This window comes from Aulonocara stuartgranti, assembly GCF_965226115.1.
Source record: "Aulonocara stuartgranti genome assembly, chromosome: 10".
Lineage (NCBI taxonomy): Eukaryota > Metazoa > Chordata > Actinopteri > Cichliformes > Cichlidae > Aulonocara > Aulonocara stuartgranti.
This window is the reverse complement of record NC_138946.1, coordinates 8,182,816-8,200,089: the sequence shown is the minus strand read 5'-3', so window position 1 is coordinate 8,200,089 and position 17,274 is coordinate 8,182,816. Positions and strand designations below refer to the sequence as shown.

Here is a 17,274-nt window from a genome sequence, read left to right as displayed (position 1 = left end):
TCTTGCTCAGGGTGGGTAGGCAAGAAGAGAATATAGACTTCTGTCGGGACACGTTGTCCCCAACTCGGTCTCAGGCTGTCTCTTTTTCTCTCACGTAAAGGAAATGGAAGCTGCTCACTGGAGATAAGCGGCTTCTTTCCTGTGAATTGCAGCTGCCACTGTCAATATGCAGCGGCGTTTCGGTATCCATTTCTCCGTGTCTTGTCATTGGCAGGAGTGACAGGTAGATTGGATGGAAGACCTGCAAGCTGGGATAGGTCACCAGCTTGGGCTTGTGACGTCTGGAAAGTTGGTGTCAGCCCGCAGGCCATTGGCATTCACACATTCGGCTCAATGTGCATTGAAAATAGGCCTGTGAAGTGAGACAAGGCTGAATGCATATACTTCTTTCCAGGATGCACTGGAAGCGGTCATAGGATGTACGAATGTGCTAGACGTCTGACTGGAAAACACTGGTGGAGCTTTAGCCTTTGCAGCGTATCAGCACAGTATCACAACTGGAACAAATCGACAGCTGCCAACAGGAGACGTTGTGCCAAGATTGAAATGATTAAAAAATCCGCTTGCATGAAATATTCATACAGTACTTGAAATTTCAATTTTTATTGACATATTTTATTTATATTTTTTTAATGCCAATCTTGTTTGTTTTTCATGTTCTTTTTAGTGTTTTCTAGTTACGACTTTCTGCTTTCATTTATAGCTTTTAGGATGTAAAAAACTGAGTTTCAATAAGAGTCTATCTTTTTCATTTTTCAGAATGTAAATGTAGGTAAACATATGTTTAAAGATATAATTAGATGCTAAAAGAGCGATTTATCATTTAAATTCCCAGGTACTGTTAAAATTACTGCATAAATGACTTTGTGGCATATTAACAGCGCTCTGTGTAATGGTAGAAAGCAGTTTGACAAATGAGGCCCATTTTATTTAAACAGCACACCTACTAGGCAGCAGCCAATTACCCTTGTGGGCCAGCATGCAGGAATTTGGTCCTCAATATGTTTTGACAGCGCAGTGCTATATCATAGTTAGCCCCGCAGACACACTCGTCAGCCTCATACTTGATCCTGAACACAAAAGCTGTCAGCCAGGTCAGAGGCTCGGGGGGGCTGACATTGTCTGCAAAACACAGCCATATCTTCCAGCAAATGGAATGCGAGTTTGATGCCGTGGTGGTTCATGTGTGGGTGGGAGGGAAGGAGGGTGGCTGTGGAGGCAGGAGGGGGTCCAGAGAGGCTTCTTGTCTGTACTGTGACATTATAAGTCTCACAAAGGCAGGGGTGACAGAATCCACGCTCCAAAAGGATGCAGGGGCCCAGAGAAAATAACACTGTGTAGATAACTCCATGTCTCCAATAGCATTTTTACTAGAAAGAAAAAGCTGAAATTGCCTTCCTAAAAGAACATTTTGTTTATTCTTCTTTGCTTTCAACCCCAGAACCAGATTGAAAATACTGATACTTGGATGTATCCAGTAGCTCAGGGACATGTTAATCCAATTTTTACCTGGTGTGCAATCTGTTTGTGCATCTAATGTGATCTATGTCTGGATATCCTTTCCTCTTTGTGGCTGATTTACAACGGTGGGCATTCAGAACTCACCTAATAAAAATGCTCACCATGTTCAATGTGATTATCAAGACAGCAGCGCATCCAGATCCGCACAGCTACATATTTACACACTAAATTATGTAGTTAAATTATTATGAGGTCCTGGGTATACGTTATATAATATTTAGCAACTGGACACATTTGTTCGTAGAGGAAAGCAGTCGATTAAATTACAGAATACATATTTACAGAATAGAAATTTAACATGAGGTAAAGAAAGTGTTGGCATTTTCAGTCTTGGAAAAAGAGGTGGAAGTGGTGCTTGACTATGTGGAACTGTGGCTCGCGCAAAAAACCAAACCCCTGTTGTTTTCTCAGAACCTCTAAATATAACCACAGTATATGTTTAACCACGATTTCAGAGACGTCCGTCACTTTCAACTTTCACACCCACAACTTCAGAAAATTCTCACCTCAAGCTTTCACTCAAACTCAAACTTCTAAATCTTTTGCCTGTTGGAAAACTGTGAACAAACCTGTCCTGGTGATTGACCTGTAATAACCTCACATATGGAGACCTTTTATTGCAGTATATAAAAATTGCTACACCCTCAAATGGACTTTGGCTCTACTGGAGCCACAAACCCGTCTGCTTGTGATGCAAACTCGCTGAGGCAGTCCAACTTAAGGTCAGCCAAGGAGACCTACTGCCTGAGGCGGGATGAAGGGAACAAATGTTCACGTGGAAAGCATGTAACTGTTGGGTGCATGTGCACCAATCACCTGCGGGGAAGTAGGGCATTGCCCACGAGCTCTCGTGTTAAGTCAAAGTGACAGATGCATCATGCGCATTTTTATTTGTGCACGCAGGCGCAGGTGTTGTTGTATTTGATTGAGTCAAACTTAGCAAACCTTTACTTTGTGGGCTGGAAACTGGCAGATTTTTCCCCCCCAATTTCAGGAGGTGTACATTGTGTAAATGTGCCACCAACTTGCCATGGAAACCATCTTTATTTAGCATAATATCACGCTAACATTTGCTTATTAAAACTGTTATATAGCTGTGGCATTTCTTCCTTGAAGCTTTGTTGAAGCTGGATTTGTGTTGTTTATGTGTAAAAACAGATATTAAGCTTCATCTTGAGTCTGTAAGTGTTTAACTTGTTAAAAAAAAACCACATTATAATGATTGCTTTAATTTCAGCTGCATTTCTTTCCTGAATACAGCTGTTTTATTCTAATAACCGACCGTTTCTTTCTTTAATTATTTATTTTACTTCATTGTAATTTTGTTGGACTGCTGACATCGTTGGGTTTTCTGTTTGTTGGCTCATGTTGACACATATTAGCAATTCATGAATCCAGGTGGGAGATATCAGAGCCTGGGGAAAAAAAAGAAAAAAAATCAGCAACTAAACAAAAAGAAGGAAATTGGATGAAGGCAGGTTCCATCACAGTGTGGATGTTTTTGTTGAAAGGCTGCTTTTTAATCAGGTTTTGGGTTCAACTGCTGTAGATTATGTTGGCCTCTGTGTGTGCGCGTATGTGTGTGTTTATTCTACAGCTGCTGGCAAACATTAACTACAAACAGCTGTACTGATGACAAAATGGAAACAGCCATTGTCAGCAGAGAAGAAACCAGCAAGACCATTCAGAATGAAAATAACCTGATACGATAACATGAAACATTGTGATGCAGATGGCGTCAACAATACAGTTGCTGACAGATAAATACAGAGAAGGCAAAAATATATTTTTCTGAAATTTTGGAAGGCATTTCCTTTTAAGCTGAGGTGGAACACATCACTTTCTTTTGACATTTGTGTTATCTGAAGTTAACAAGTGCTTAGCTTTATGTACTTTATAAATCTGCCATTTTATTACTGCAACTCGGTCTCCTTTTGTTAAACATCAAGCCTATTTTGAAAAAGCCACGAACCTGTGACTGTGATGGGAAATCAAATCAAATCTAGGTCACATTATGAGACTTTTGCCTTTGGAGTGTACTTTGGTCTGTTGTCTCCGACATTTCATTTTTCTGCCTTTCAAAATGACCTTTACAGTTCTTTCTAATGTTTTCCAACAATTTACCCAATATAGGATGATCCTATAAATATATAAAAATATATAAAGACCTTACACTGCAAGGTTTAAAGAGATTTTCAGAAGTATATTGACTGGTGTTATAAAAATCTGTCAATATCAACTGCTAAACCGTATAAACAGACTATTTCGAAATAGTCTAACTCTGACAATTTTCCACCTCTGACATCACTGGAAACCTTTGGAATCTACAGAACCTACAACAGTCACATTAAGGTTGTCCAAATACTTACGGAGCTGCAGTACAATCACACAATTTTTCAAATTTTTCCTCTTTATGATTGGATTTTAAAATAAGATAAGGTACAAACTTGCGGCTAATGATGGCGTCCTTCGTTAGAATAAACCAACATCTCTCAGACCTCACATTGATAGTAATTGGCTACTAAATGGAATTGCAACACTTGGGGATGAACTCCTTTATCTGCATAATTCTTCATGGAACAACAGGGAACAGATCTCACCTGACCATGAAATTCTAGAATTAAAGGGTTTGTAGCTGAGATCCCAGGAAAGGTTGACTTTGAAAATGGTCATGGCATTATCCGTCAGTATTGAATGGCCAAAGTAGACAAAGCAATGTGACACTGTCAGAAATTCTATTTCCGGTGTATTGGTAATTTTACATATACAATGTTACCTGTTATATAAACTCACACTGGATAATATTGTTGAAGATGGTGTGGTCTAACACTCATTATCATTTCACCCATTGTGCAAGCATACTGATAGCAGAGGTAGAACAGGTAAATTAGATAGGATCTCATGACTAACTACATATTATTAACATTGAAGAATAAAACATTGACACCTTTCATCCTCAATAGTACATGTCATAATTTGCATGGATCACAGGCATGCTGCCAATGTCTACCTTGTGATGCTAATGGCAAGTACATACATATTTAAGGTTGATCTCAAGGCAGCCAATTAATATCTTCATTAGTATGCATACAAGAGTGTGAACGTGCAAAGAAGGATGAGGACGCCATGGCACGTTCCACTTAAGATCTCGTGAATCTTGTATTTATTCCTGAGCACTGGAAATAGAAAGTAGAAGGCACAATGTTAAATCTGATTGCGTTCCTTGCTCTGCATACCGATTTAGCATCTTATCCAAGAGAAAATATAAATTTACGAGTGGTTCCTTAATCAGTGTAAACAACTTACTAGTGGCAACAATTTATAGCATACTGTGTGAAGGGTAAACACATCAGCATGCACTGAAGAGAAGCTTTCAGGGATCATCGTAAGCTCAAAAATACAGACGATAAACGCACATCACATTTGTTCATTCAGAGGGTGCAACGTTAAGACGCTTAAAAAGTAATCGAAAGGTGGACTGACATTGATGTTTTGGTGAGGTCAGGTATTTGTTGCAAAAATCGTATTGTTTATATCTGAATTTGGTCTAAGGTTTGGCAGGCCACGCAGGCACCAATGCTGCAACTTGTGCGTTACCCATTACACTCTTGAAACAGGAGAGTAGCTGAAGATGGTTTAATCTTACTGCAAGCGTACAAAAATTGTTACTTTGTGCTAAGAGTCATTAAGGCATCGCTCCAACCCTCCTCCACCCATTGATAAATGTTTGTGCACCCATGGTGACAATGACCTCTGACTGTTCTCGATATGCTTTCTACTGTGTGTGTGAGTGGTTGTACAAAACTGAAGTAGGGACAGTAGGAATTTTCTTACTAAGGAAACTTAGATGAGAGTTGGTTAAAGGATGTGACAGTCATATCGATGGACAGTGGTGAAGTTGCAACAACTGAATGCTAAAATAATCTTTCTTTTATTGAAAATTAATTCTATTTAATACTTTGTAGCGGCACACGTGTACCCCCACAACTCAATAATCAGTTAAAAAGAGCCCGCGATGCTTTATATCTGCCTGTGCTATATTAAAAAGTTAAATCACAAAAATAACCATGAACTGACTCACTAAAAATACAAGTTCCCAAATAGCTGCTTTAAAATGAATGCTTTTTTTTTTTCCCTTTATAGACGCGTCTCTTATTCTGTTCAAAGCCTGGCTTCAAGTTTCTAACAAACATCAAAAATGCTAGAAATGCAATATTGAGAAGAACTATCCTGCAGCAGTAAATTTAACCCCCTGTTTTTTTTTTTCCTCCTCCAAAGTCTGTGCTCAATCTTGCCAAGACATGGAGTAATCCTGTTTTTGGCTTGTGCCTTTCTATGAAAGCCGACATTCAGGAAGTCAGCGCATGCAGACACATGCGTGCTGTCAGCTGGAAGGCGTTCATCAGATTTTGCATCCTTCCGTTATCCTGTCACAAAAGTCTCACAAAATACGGCTCTTTCTTTTTCTATCTGTCTCCTCCCCATCCCCCACCCCTTTGAATAAAGACACAACAGCAACCTGGCAAGTGGCAACGGCAATTCAGCAGCCTGGCAAAGGACATGAATCACGAGAGGTTTCCAAGACAGCCTTGAGCTGTCAAAGAGTGGAAGCAGTCAGGCTGCTGAGATCTGCCTCCTCATTCGATTAAAGCAGCTGGGAGATATTAAACTGTACAGTAACAGGTCAGATAGGATTGCTGCTACACCGTACTCCCTTTTTCTATTGCTTTTGACTGTGTTTTGTATGCTATTTTTATTTGGTTCAAAACCCTCACAATGTTTGCTTTATTTTGATAGAAACCGTTTTGCGTGTCGTGTATCTCTTGTTTCCTGCTGCTTCACGCTCTGTTGTAGGTAAATTAAATTTAATAAAATTTGAGATGATGTTTAATTGTGTTAGATACAGTGTGGTGTTGCATGGAATGAGGCGTTTTTGTGGCTTAATATACCACAAGGTTCACTATTAGCGTACCGTGTCAGATGAGAAAATAAATGGAGCCAGCTTGAAGCTTGACACACACCTGTTCCCAGCTGTAACCACACTTGAGCATTTGTTTGCCTGTCACCTACAATGAATTTCAAAGCTGTTATTCTAGCGGTGTCACACTCCTGATAGGATGTGATTTGCACACTTTTTTTACAAACTTGACACGTGACCCAGTCAAGCAGAAAACATCTTAACAAAGTTCCCCTCCACCTTTCTTTGACTTTGAGATCTTTGTTCTACCTTTTTTTTTTTGTATTTTAAACTCTTCAGTGCTCGCTGTGTGCGGTGCCGTCAAAAATAGTCCCTGTGTGACACATTATATGGGAAAATTGACAAATGTGAAAGCACAGAAAGAACCTGTCTGCTTAATCTTACTGCTGGACAGAAAAAAAACGCTTCCTTATTTAAGAATCTCTCATTTCTGTGTGTTCTTTTTTCACGCCTCACATGTCCTTCTCTTTTCTCATTTCTGTTAATGATTGCAAGTATCTGTGTCACTAATGGGATGCTTGGTTTCTTTTTTGGTAAGTGGCTGAGTGAACAAACTGTCCCTCTGTATGTTGCACTTGTGCACCTGCTCGCCTGTTAGGTGACTAAACTGCATCTATCAGCCATGATCAGGAGTTAGGACTGCCTGTGGCTAATCTGAAGGTTGCTGGTTTGACGTCCAGCTTCTCTAGTAAACATAGCAAAGGGTCCTTGGACATCACAAGTTGCACATAGTACATCCATTGTAATGGTCACTAAGAAAAAATGCTTTACTACTGCGACAAGCAACTGTATGGTTTCCTATTGTACAAAGACATGGAGAGGATTAAAAATTGAGCGCAGTGGGAATGGTTATCTTTCTCTAGGTGTTAGGCCTATGATGGACTGGAGATCTGTTTAGGATGCACCGTGCCTCTACGCCATCACATTTGGGATAGGCTTCAGTCCAACCGAGATCCCGAATTAAATGGTGATAATGGATGGATGGATTGGAATATCTTTGAGTCCAATTTCCTCCTGTTAAAGCCAGCAACCAGTTGAAAAATATACATTCTTTCCGGTGACTTGTGGCTGTTTCTGCCTGTGAGACCGAGTCTAAAATGAAAGCAGGAAAAATCATCTTTTGTAGACACTGAGGCACTGAATGATCAAAAATCTTTTTTACAGTAATTGTTTCAGAACCAAATAGCCTTCCTTTAAAAAATAATTTGATATTTTGCTGGAGGGTTATAGAATCTTTTGACTCACTCTAACCCATTAACCCAATTGAAATAAAACTTTCACAGAAAACTTCACTTTGTTTCCCATCCTGCATTACTATCTGCGCACCAAGTAGTAAGTTCACCTTATGTGGCTTCTTTAATCGAGAATTTAGAATTAAATGTCTGGTTATTTCTCAAAAACTGTAAAGTTATCGAGACGAGAGTGCTTGTCCTATCATGAAAAAATGTACTTTTAAAGAAAAGCAACTTGTACTTTATTTTTTTCCCCTCAACTTTAAGTTGAGTAGTAACGTACATGAGAGCAGAGATCATAAAAAAGATGTGGTGCAGAGTTATCTCTCAGCATTTCTCTAACAAGACTGTTGAGTATCAGTTACATCCTCACATCATGGTTTGAAAGCTTTCTGTTTTAAGACAGTTTGACAGCTGTGTAGTTACATTTATTTAGTTTTGCCTAATGTGGTTCATTTTTATTGAATGAAACAGTTGCATTGAGTTTCTATGTGTGAAAACGGAGAGCAGTAAACATTTTAATAGCACAATCAGTAGATAGAAACTGTAGAACAGTAAACAGTAAAATGTTGCTAGAACCATTAAAGAACACGTCCGATGACTCTAGCTTACGGGGAGTGTGGTTCTGTTCACGTTCATGCTTTTACTCCACTGGCAGCTTTTGGTATCCAATCCAAATCAAGTTTGGATTCAGTACACCATCAGATCTATCGCCAATGATTTTCAGTCCAGTTCTTGTATAATTAAGCGTGCCTCAGCCTTTTTTCCATGTTCCCCTTTCTTAAAAATGGCTTCTTGATAGCCACCATCACAGGTCCTTTGTCATAGCTTTGCTGAATTTCTGTTACCTGCTTTTTAGGGAAATGAGTTTCACATACTGTTAATTTTTTTCTTCTTCTTTTTCCTCCACTTGTCTAATTTCCTCAAAACTTTTAAAAACTGTACATCCATGCCCTCGGCGAATAGCTCTTTGGGAATCTCCTTGTTGGTGCAACCCCCCCCCCAAAAAAAACCAAACAAACAAACAAACAAAAAAATTATGTATATAATTTGTAAAGTAAACATCATCTGAGAAAGAACAAGGAACAGTTCCTTGATGATAAAACTGCTTAATTTAACTGATTTACCAACAACAGTTTGGGTTCTAGCTATCCAATAATATTGAAATCAATGAGCGTTGGCTTCATCTAGACCTACAGACTGTTGTTTGAGGAGAGGGATTTTGGGCTTTTGGAAGGTTGGTGACGAGGGCAGCACAAGCCAGTTTTTATTCAGGCTGAAGACGATGCCACGAATGGACGAGAGTGAAGCTATTATCGGGCTGTGATCGTGGAAGTGCTCTGGCTTTGATATGTATTCATGTGTAGTGTTGACATGAATGACTCATGTCAACACTACACATGAATTTCAAAGTTCCAAAGTTACTGTGTTTGTCTGCTTGGCATTCTTCTGTGTGCTTTATATACATATGAGAGCTGGTATCAGTATAAGCTGAACAGAGTGAAGAATACTTGTTTGTACTACTGAACTCTGACTCTTTCAAGTTGTGAGCTCAGTTGTATTTTGCCCTTGCCTTTCAAGGCACGCTGTTAAAATCTTATGAAATATTTGTATTGTTTTTTTAAACCCCTACTGTTCAGATCATATTTTGACCTATGAGTGCTGTCATTACTCAAAGCACTCTGGATCGATACGATAATCTGGTTACACTCCAGAGCTATTATTATTTCTAATGTTCCAGAGTATATAAAGTAAGAAAAGCACTGTGCACTGCTTTTGATTGTAGTGCACTGTCTGTAGGGAACCAAAGAACTGATATAGTTATGGTCGAGTATGAAGACAACGTCCAACAGAGCTGCAACTGAGTTCATGGCAGTTCTTTCCTGTGCCTCAAACCTTCTCCAAAAAGAATTGAAATGCCTTTGTGTAGCAAGTGAATATCCAAAGAAATGTAAACGACAGGACATATTAGATGCCCCTGTACAGCAGTAGGGCATAAACTGTACACTAAGGCAGTTGCTGCCTGTGAAAGCAAAGGACTGATCAGTACCCAGATCATTGAGGAAGTGTGTTCAGTGTTTTCTGACTAAGGCGCATGCAGTTACCTAAAAAGATATACGGTACATACTGATAATTGTGGCCCATGAAACTGACTTGATAAAAAGATAAAAGAGCAACATAAATGCTGCTAGTTAGAATACATTTAATGATCTGATCAATGCACCGACTAGAGTTTCGGACAGATTTGAATGAAAATTGCACACAATGATCACCTTTTGAGTCTTTAACCAAAATGTACTCAAGGTCAGATTTCAATATTAGTCAGATTTTAGTAAAATTCGATGAATTTGTGCTCGATGTGTCTGTTTAGAAGCTTTCTTGACTTCTTGAGTTTTGTGCTTCACGCATTGCAGCAACCTGCGGACTGTGATGGATCATGAGCCCGAGAAGCTACTACGTCACCGACGTTCTGGCTTCCAGATCTTTATAAACTAACATATTTTCAGGGTTCCTTTTAAAGTTTAGTCTTAACACACTCGAGCATTGCCTTAATTGTGCTTTTGGCTCGCTGTGTTTTGTATGAATAACAAATACACAACAGGGCCTAAATTGTAACTGGGCTTTGTTAGCAGTGGGGAAAGCTGTGTTTTAAGTCTATCGCTCTTTAATTAACACAGTGGTCCTTTGAGTAGTTAGAGCGATCGTCTTTACTTTGCCTGCTTATATCTATTCTCTCCAAAACCATCTGTTCTTTGAAAACTGTTATGCAGTAACCTTTGGGAATGTAACAGGCCAGTATTATAACTGCGGTATTTGAATCTTAAGCGGATTTTAGAGGATCAAGCAGTCACAAGTGTTTTGACTGCATAAATCATAATTACTGACTGCAACAAATGAAAATAATTAGACTTATAGCGGTTTGGTAAATATTCTAATAAGCAGATTCAGTGACATCGGAAGAATTTTTTCATTGAAAATGTGGGATTTTACTGGAAACCTGGTGGGTAGAAATGAAGTAAATTAATTAGTGGATTTTGATCACTGAATAAGGAAAACACATAGGTTCATTACAGTACAACCTTATTTCCTTAGTCAACGTTGCCTTGTCTGATTAATTATAACTCACTAAACTAAACAAAGTAACTAAACTAAACAACATAAAGACAAATGATCAGTCAGTTTATAAAAAAGGTAAGAACAGGAAGGCTCTGGCATTAAAAGCTCTAGTGAGGTTTTTTTCCTGATGGCCAACTTCAGAGGTAAGAGGTAACCTTGAATATTAATGTGAAATCATGGCTTTAATTACACCCATACCTGTCAGCAAATTCCCTTCTCTCTCTTGAATACGAGTCAAGCTGGTCAGGAGTGCGAACAAAGGAAGTCTGCCTTAGTCACATGAACCAGCCGAGTATGAGCTGTTCTGCACAGCCCCTCTCAAACATTCACAGTAATTACCTTCCCATGATTTTTGCTTTGTGATTCTTGTCTTGTCAATATTGCAGCTGGAATCCATTATTTAATATTTTCTCTCCCTGTTCTCTTTTTCTCCTCTCCTTTAGGTGAGTGTCAGTCAACAACGTGTGGATTATTTCATTATGTGAACTCCTGCTGTGTTCCTCTGCGTTGCCTTTTCCTTGCACGTCGTTGTATGATTCTGCCATCAGGTTTGGGAAAAAAGAAACCCTTCGACTGTTTCACTGTGATTTTGATCAAAGAGAAAATGTAGGGCGTCCAAGAAGACGGGCTTCCTCCAGCAGACCTAGATTCTAGTGCTAGTGGCTTGAGCCATATGCACATAAAAGTAAATGGCTTCTGTGACCAAGGGCCTTCTTTTTTTGGGTGTTTACTGTCTTGGCTTGACTTGATCTTTCTGGACTCCATTGGCTCCCTGGGAATAAAAAGGGTACTGCATTTAGGAAACCTTTGTCTTTTTTGGGAGTACTTGTTAGTCAGCTCTCAAGATTCTAGTGCTTACTGCATGTGGGCTGATTACTGATTACTGTTGACTTGAAATAGAAAGTAATCACTTGCTGTGTCGTCTTTTCTTAGCAAGTCCTCACATTATTCCTGATGATGTTTAAGTGTTTATGTTTTGTTGGTTTTGCATCTTTCTGGAGTGTGTTTGCAAGGCAATCTTTGACCTTCTTCAAACTATTTTCATAAGAAGTGGCAGGTTCATTGTAAGCGTCTCGACACTGCTGTGACAAAGCCGTGCTTACCCTTTGAAGTAAGGGTTAAAGCGACATATTGAATTTCAATTACAGGAAAAAATGAATGGGACTGTGGAGTTAGCAGTGTTGTATTTGCAAAGTGCTGACAGATGCTGGAAAGAGAAAAGACATTCCCACATTTTGACTTCTTTTCACTGGCTCCTTGTTGAATTCAGCATCAAATTTAAAACCATTCTCCTTACATACATGGTCTGAAATAGTTTAGCCCCATCTTATCTTGTCATAGTACCATATCACCCCAATAAAGCACTTCACTCTCAGACTGCAGGCTTACTTTTGGTTCCTAGGATATTTAAAAGTAGAAAGGGAGGCAAGTCTTCAGCTTTCAGGCTCCTCTTCTGGAACCAGCTCCCAGTTTGGGTTCAGGAGACGGACATCCTCTTTAAGTTTTATGATTAAACGTAAAACTTTCCTTAAATAAAATTGAATTGATTTGAGTTGAATGCTCTCGCTGTGCTTGCCTGAGTTCTCTCTGGTTACTCCGACTTCCTCTTGCTGTCCAAATAGATCATTCAAATTCGGAAAAAGGTGTGAATGTGAGTATAAATGGTTGTCTGTCTCTATAGAAATGCTAACTTTGCCTTTCTACCATTGGCAGCAAAGCTAGTCGCCATCCCTAGCGCAACCCTGAATTGGAAAACAGTTGAGAAAACTGATGAATTGATTGAAAATATTAATCTAATAATAAAAGCAACAGCAATGGGACTTTGCTTTTTTATTTCATGTGATCTAATTTTAATGTAAGTGCATCAAAAAGTAGTAAAACAAAGATATCACATAATGTAGTGGTTACTCCTTGTTGGATCAGACTACTGTACAGTTTAAAACAGCTAAAAAGACTTTTTTGGCTCTACTTCAATTATGTTTGTAAGTATGGTACAAAGCATTAATTAGGTTAGCATCACTGCAGGCAAAAGAAGTTTGAAATTTCCACATGCAATAATTTATATTTGGTGACATGACTCTTTTCTGTAAAAGCAGTAGCAAGGCCACTTTACGGAATACCATTAACAACAGCAAGTATGAAATTCATGAAAATAGATACACAATGAAGGGAGGAATTACAGTGCAGGTGGGTTGCAAAGTGGTTTACAGATGGGGAGGAAATGTGGGCAGGCTGAAGATGTCACGGTGGTGGAACGGACTCAGGCGCAGACTGAGGGAGCACGGTTCAACAATACTTTATTAATCACTCAGGTGCGCTATGTACACGTGAGGGGGGGGACACCAGGGTCCCGGGGATCAATAGGCTGGGGAAACACACTTCTTCACACTTGCTCCGCTCCTTGTCCAAACAATCCTCACACAAGCAGCACACTCACGGGGTCCAGGAGTCAAACACGGGCAGGTCCAGATAAACCTATAAACATAGACGAGGGTAAGTCGGAGGTAAGTACGGGAACAACAGATTCCCGATGAAGCCAGGCAATACTGACGGGAGTTACTCAATATTCCAGCGACAAGTAGCTCAGAGCCCCTGCCTTAAGAAGAGCTGCAAATCACCGGAGATCAGCTGCAGGTGTGTGGGCCAAGGGCGGGAGCCCAATCAGAGCTCCGCCCAGGCAGATAGGTAGGAGAGAGAGAGAGAAAGGGAGAAAGGCGAGGGAGTGGAGAGAGAGTAACATAACAAACACTTGTGGCCACACTGGGCTGGCGGGGGAGGCACAGGGACCGTGACAGAAGAAGCTTAAAAAGCATGCCCTTATGATATAGCCAGATGAACGTGTAGCTGTATTTCAAATTCTGATTTCGAATGTCTTTGCAGTCAGTTGATCTGCCAGAACTGCGGCTGAGTTTGACTTTGTGGCCGGCCTGAAATAGTTCTGTGTTTGATGGTGCACGTTTGTGCACAAAATAACAACATAAAGTTTTGTTCAATATTTAGAAGTGGGATCTGCATTTATGTCTTTAGTTACTGAAATCAAACAGCAACACTAGAAAATTACTGAGATCCATACTTCCTCTACCTGTATTCATGCAACAGGTAAACGTATTGACCTTGCTAGTTAATAAAGAAAATGGCAGAACAGGATTAAAATTATTATTAAATTAATTCTAATGGCCCTGTATTTAAAGATAAGTAATATAGATAAAGTGAACCACAGTTAATTTGTAGCATAAAAACTATTGAAAAGGGACTTATATTTGACGAGGGATGCTGAAAGTGTTCAAGCTAACCATAAAGCCTGTTAATTTTGATGGCTGGAGGATTTGCCATGAGACCCCTGGCAAATTAACATTTATAAAACTATACACCTTAATATTGTGGGGTTTAATGAATATTGCAGCCTCTAGGAGCTGCTAGTCGAGACTAAAATTGTCGTGTAATTGCTTTTAAATCTCAGACATTTGCTGTCGGAAAATGTAATCTAGACAGGGAAGCTTCCGAAAGAAGCCACTGTGAAATATTGATAGCAGGATTTGCAGAAGCAATTATGGAACAATATAATGTGATGTCTTGGCATAATCTGTTTTTTTCCCCCCTACTCTGCCCTAGTGGTTAAGACCAGTCTCACCAGCAATATTGACTTGCATTTGCATACACACACGTGCGCACAATTCAGTGGTCATTAAAAGCTAACGTCACCAGGGGCAAATCCTTGGCAGCACCTGCCAAAGCCATTATCTGCCACCCTGTCCTAGACAAACGCTTTGGCATACATCTGAGTAATTAGGCCAGATTATTGGCAACCTTCCTTGGCCTTACCCCATTATCAAGACCACTAATTACCAGCAGTGTTCTCTCTCTCGGTGTGGTGCAGGCACGAGCGGCTCAAGGGAGAAAGCGAGAGGAATGGAAGGAATACAAAAATGGACAGAGCTGGACAGGCCAAGGTGTGGGATTTCATGAGGGTTAGCCACAGTGAGAAATGCGGCGACTCAATGGCGCCTTCAGTATAAGAGACCAGCGTGTTATGTGTGTTAGTATATCTGACGACCCTATGGGAAATATTTTGTAAGGGGAAGCAGTTTCAAAGTGTCATCAGCCGAGAGATTGAAGTCTTTTCGAGGCGTAATGGGAGCTGATGACTCGTGTTGGTGAGGCGCTGGTGAGTGTTGCTTTCAGCAGAGTGGAAAATCATGCCCGCTGAGCAATTGCAGCTTTAATGGAGAATGGCACACAAACAAGGCACATATGGACATTTGCGTGCACACTCAGATGGACGCTCCTCCTCTACCCTCCCGTGAATGAGCACACACAGAGGAGCACATGCATACACACTAGAAGCGTTCATATTTGCAACCATTTCGTCTCACAGGACGTTGGTGCAGTAAATGTATTTACACAGTTTGAGACGTTCTCATATAAAAAAATATATATAAAAAAAAACGAATGTATGCAGTGCTTTTTGACTATGGACTGACTAGAAACTGTGTGATCTGTGGTTCTTTTTCATGTGCTTAGTTTGTATTTAAGCATAATAATTTTTATGGTTTTAATTCTTTTGGTACTCTTTCTTAGTTCTCTTGCATAATTTTCAGTAGCTACTGACCAGTGAATATCTCTTTTCTCTTAATACTGCTTCATCCCCTGTCTTTGCTTCCTAGCCAAAGCACTCTTACATGCACACACACATATACTCAGGTTCGTTTTTATCCACTCCGTACACCTGTCTCGACCCTGCTGAAAAACTAAAGGTTAGTAAAGGTCTGTGAGATATTCCAAAGTGGAGAAAACCTGCATACTAAGAGCGTGGTCAGTGGAGATATTGCCTCAGACCTCAGTTCCAGCTGAAATTACCATCACCAAAGGTCAGATATCAGAGATACTTTTTTCTGAGGCACCGAGGGGCTAAATCACACCCATTCGCTGTGGCATACAAGGAAATCACAGTTGTTATGTGGTTATGTGGCACTCAGAGCTACTTTGGAGAGAATTTTTTTCAGGTTATATTAAGAACTCACTGAATTATGAACTGGATTATAAAGTTTATTGGAGGTCTTTTCCTTCCTGTATTCTCTTTGTCGCCTCCACCATCACCCCCTTTTCTTTCCTCTTCCTATTTTCACTGCATGAATCCTGGCCCTCCTATGCAGCAGACTAAGCACTGCATGAAGCCTGGAAAGAATGGAAATCAAGGCTTATTAATTCTCCCTGGTGGCCGAAATAGTCCTGGCCATGTCAAAGGACTTTGGAAAGCACAGTGAGAGAAGGCAAATGCTTGTCTGTGGGCGATTTCATAGCAAGCATGTTTAGAGAGGTTTATTTGAACTCTGGAGGGTTTATTCCTTTAATTTGTTTCATTTGGGCATGAGAGACCAATGCCATTTGAAACAAATAACCACACAGAGACTGCTGGAAATGCATACCTCACTTCTCCTCCAAGCAGACTGGGCTTGGTTAAAAGGGAGAATGTAATCGGTTCAGGAACAGGAAACAGCCCCAAACAGATGCTTTTATTGGTCTAAAGAGACGGATGTGATCAGAGGAGCCAAATAAAACCAGCACAGCGAAGCAAATTTTTCCACAGTGGAACTGAAATCATGACAAGGTTTGGGCAAAACAAAAACAAAGCCTCTAGGTGAAGAAGTCATTGCACTGTAATAATACTCACTGTAAGATTTTACTTGTAGAATTTGGGCCAGGAAAACATACTGACAAACAAACAGACATACAAACAAACTATAGTTTTCTACCTTTCAAGGCAGGGATTGAATTATCAAAAAAGTTGGTGATGGATCTCCCAAGACATGTTTACTATTTGAAGTACTGCGGAAAAGCCTGCAGTCTCCTCTCATTTCTTTATATTTTACTATGAAAGTGGGAAAAAGGTGCAGAAATACATTGAAACATGCACAAACATACACGGAAATATCGTAAATAAGATGAAAACAGAGTGTGTACAGTTCTAATGAACTTAAAAGTCAATACTTCAGCCTATTCTGTGTTTCCCATCCTAAAGAATGGCTTCTTGACACCAACCTTTCCACTGAGACCATCTCTGATGAGGCTTCAGTGAACAAAGGACGGATCAACGGAAGGGTCAGATACATCTCTTGGGTCTTGTATCCGGTCTTTGCCTGATCTTTTCTATTTCTTAAGGACATGACTTTCAAATATAGTTGATCTGCTGTAGATAGTTCTTTTTAAGCCTACCACTTCTTTTGCCCTTTACTTCTCCTCAATTTTTTTAAGGACACACTGCACGCCATGCCGAGATATTCCAAGTTTTCCTCTTTGGAATCAACCTATTTGTGCAAAAATACTTTTTATGCCAAACTCTGATATCTTTGATATTTTTCATATAATCAACTAAAGAAATTAGAACGAACGATTTGTTTATATAACGGGCAGCTAGTAGCAAAGTGT

The 17,274-nt window shown here is 39.8% G+C and overlaps 1 protein-coding gene across 7 annotated transcripts in view; it reads left to right on the top strand.

Annotated features, from left to right (window-relative positions):
- The window catches only part of cadm1a (cell adhesion molecule 1a), a 473,893-nt gene that overhangs the window by 217,042 nt on the left and 239,577 nt on the right, over window positions 1–17,274 (top strand). Inside the window, exon 1 of one of the 7 annotated variants that reach the window (XM_082549418.1) lies at window positions 14,767–15,013. The exons of the other annotated variants lie outside the window; for them this stretch is intronic. The gene's annotated coding sequence lies outside the window, so the exon portion shown is untranslated. Of the gene's footprint in view, window positions 1–14,766; window positions 15,014–17,274 lie in introns of those variants that run through there. 7 annotated transcript variants of the gene reach the window in all.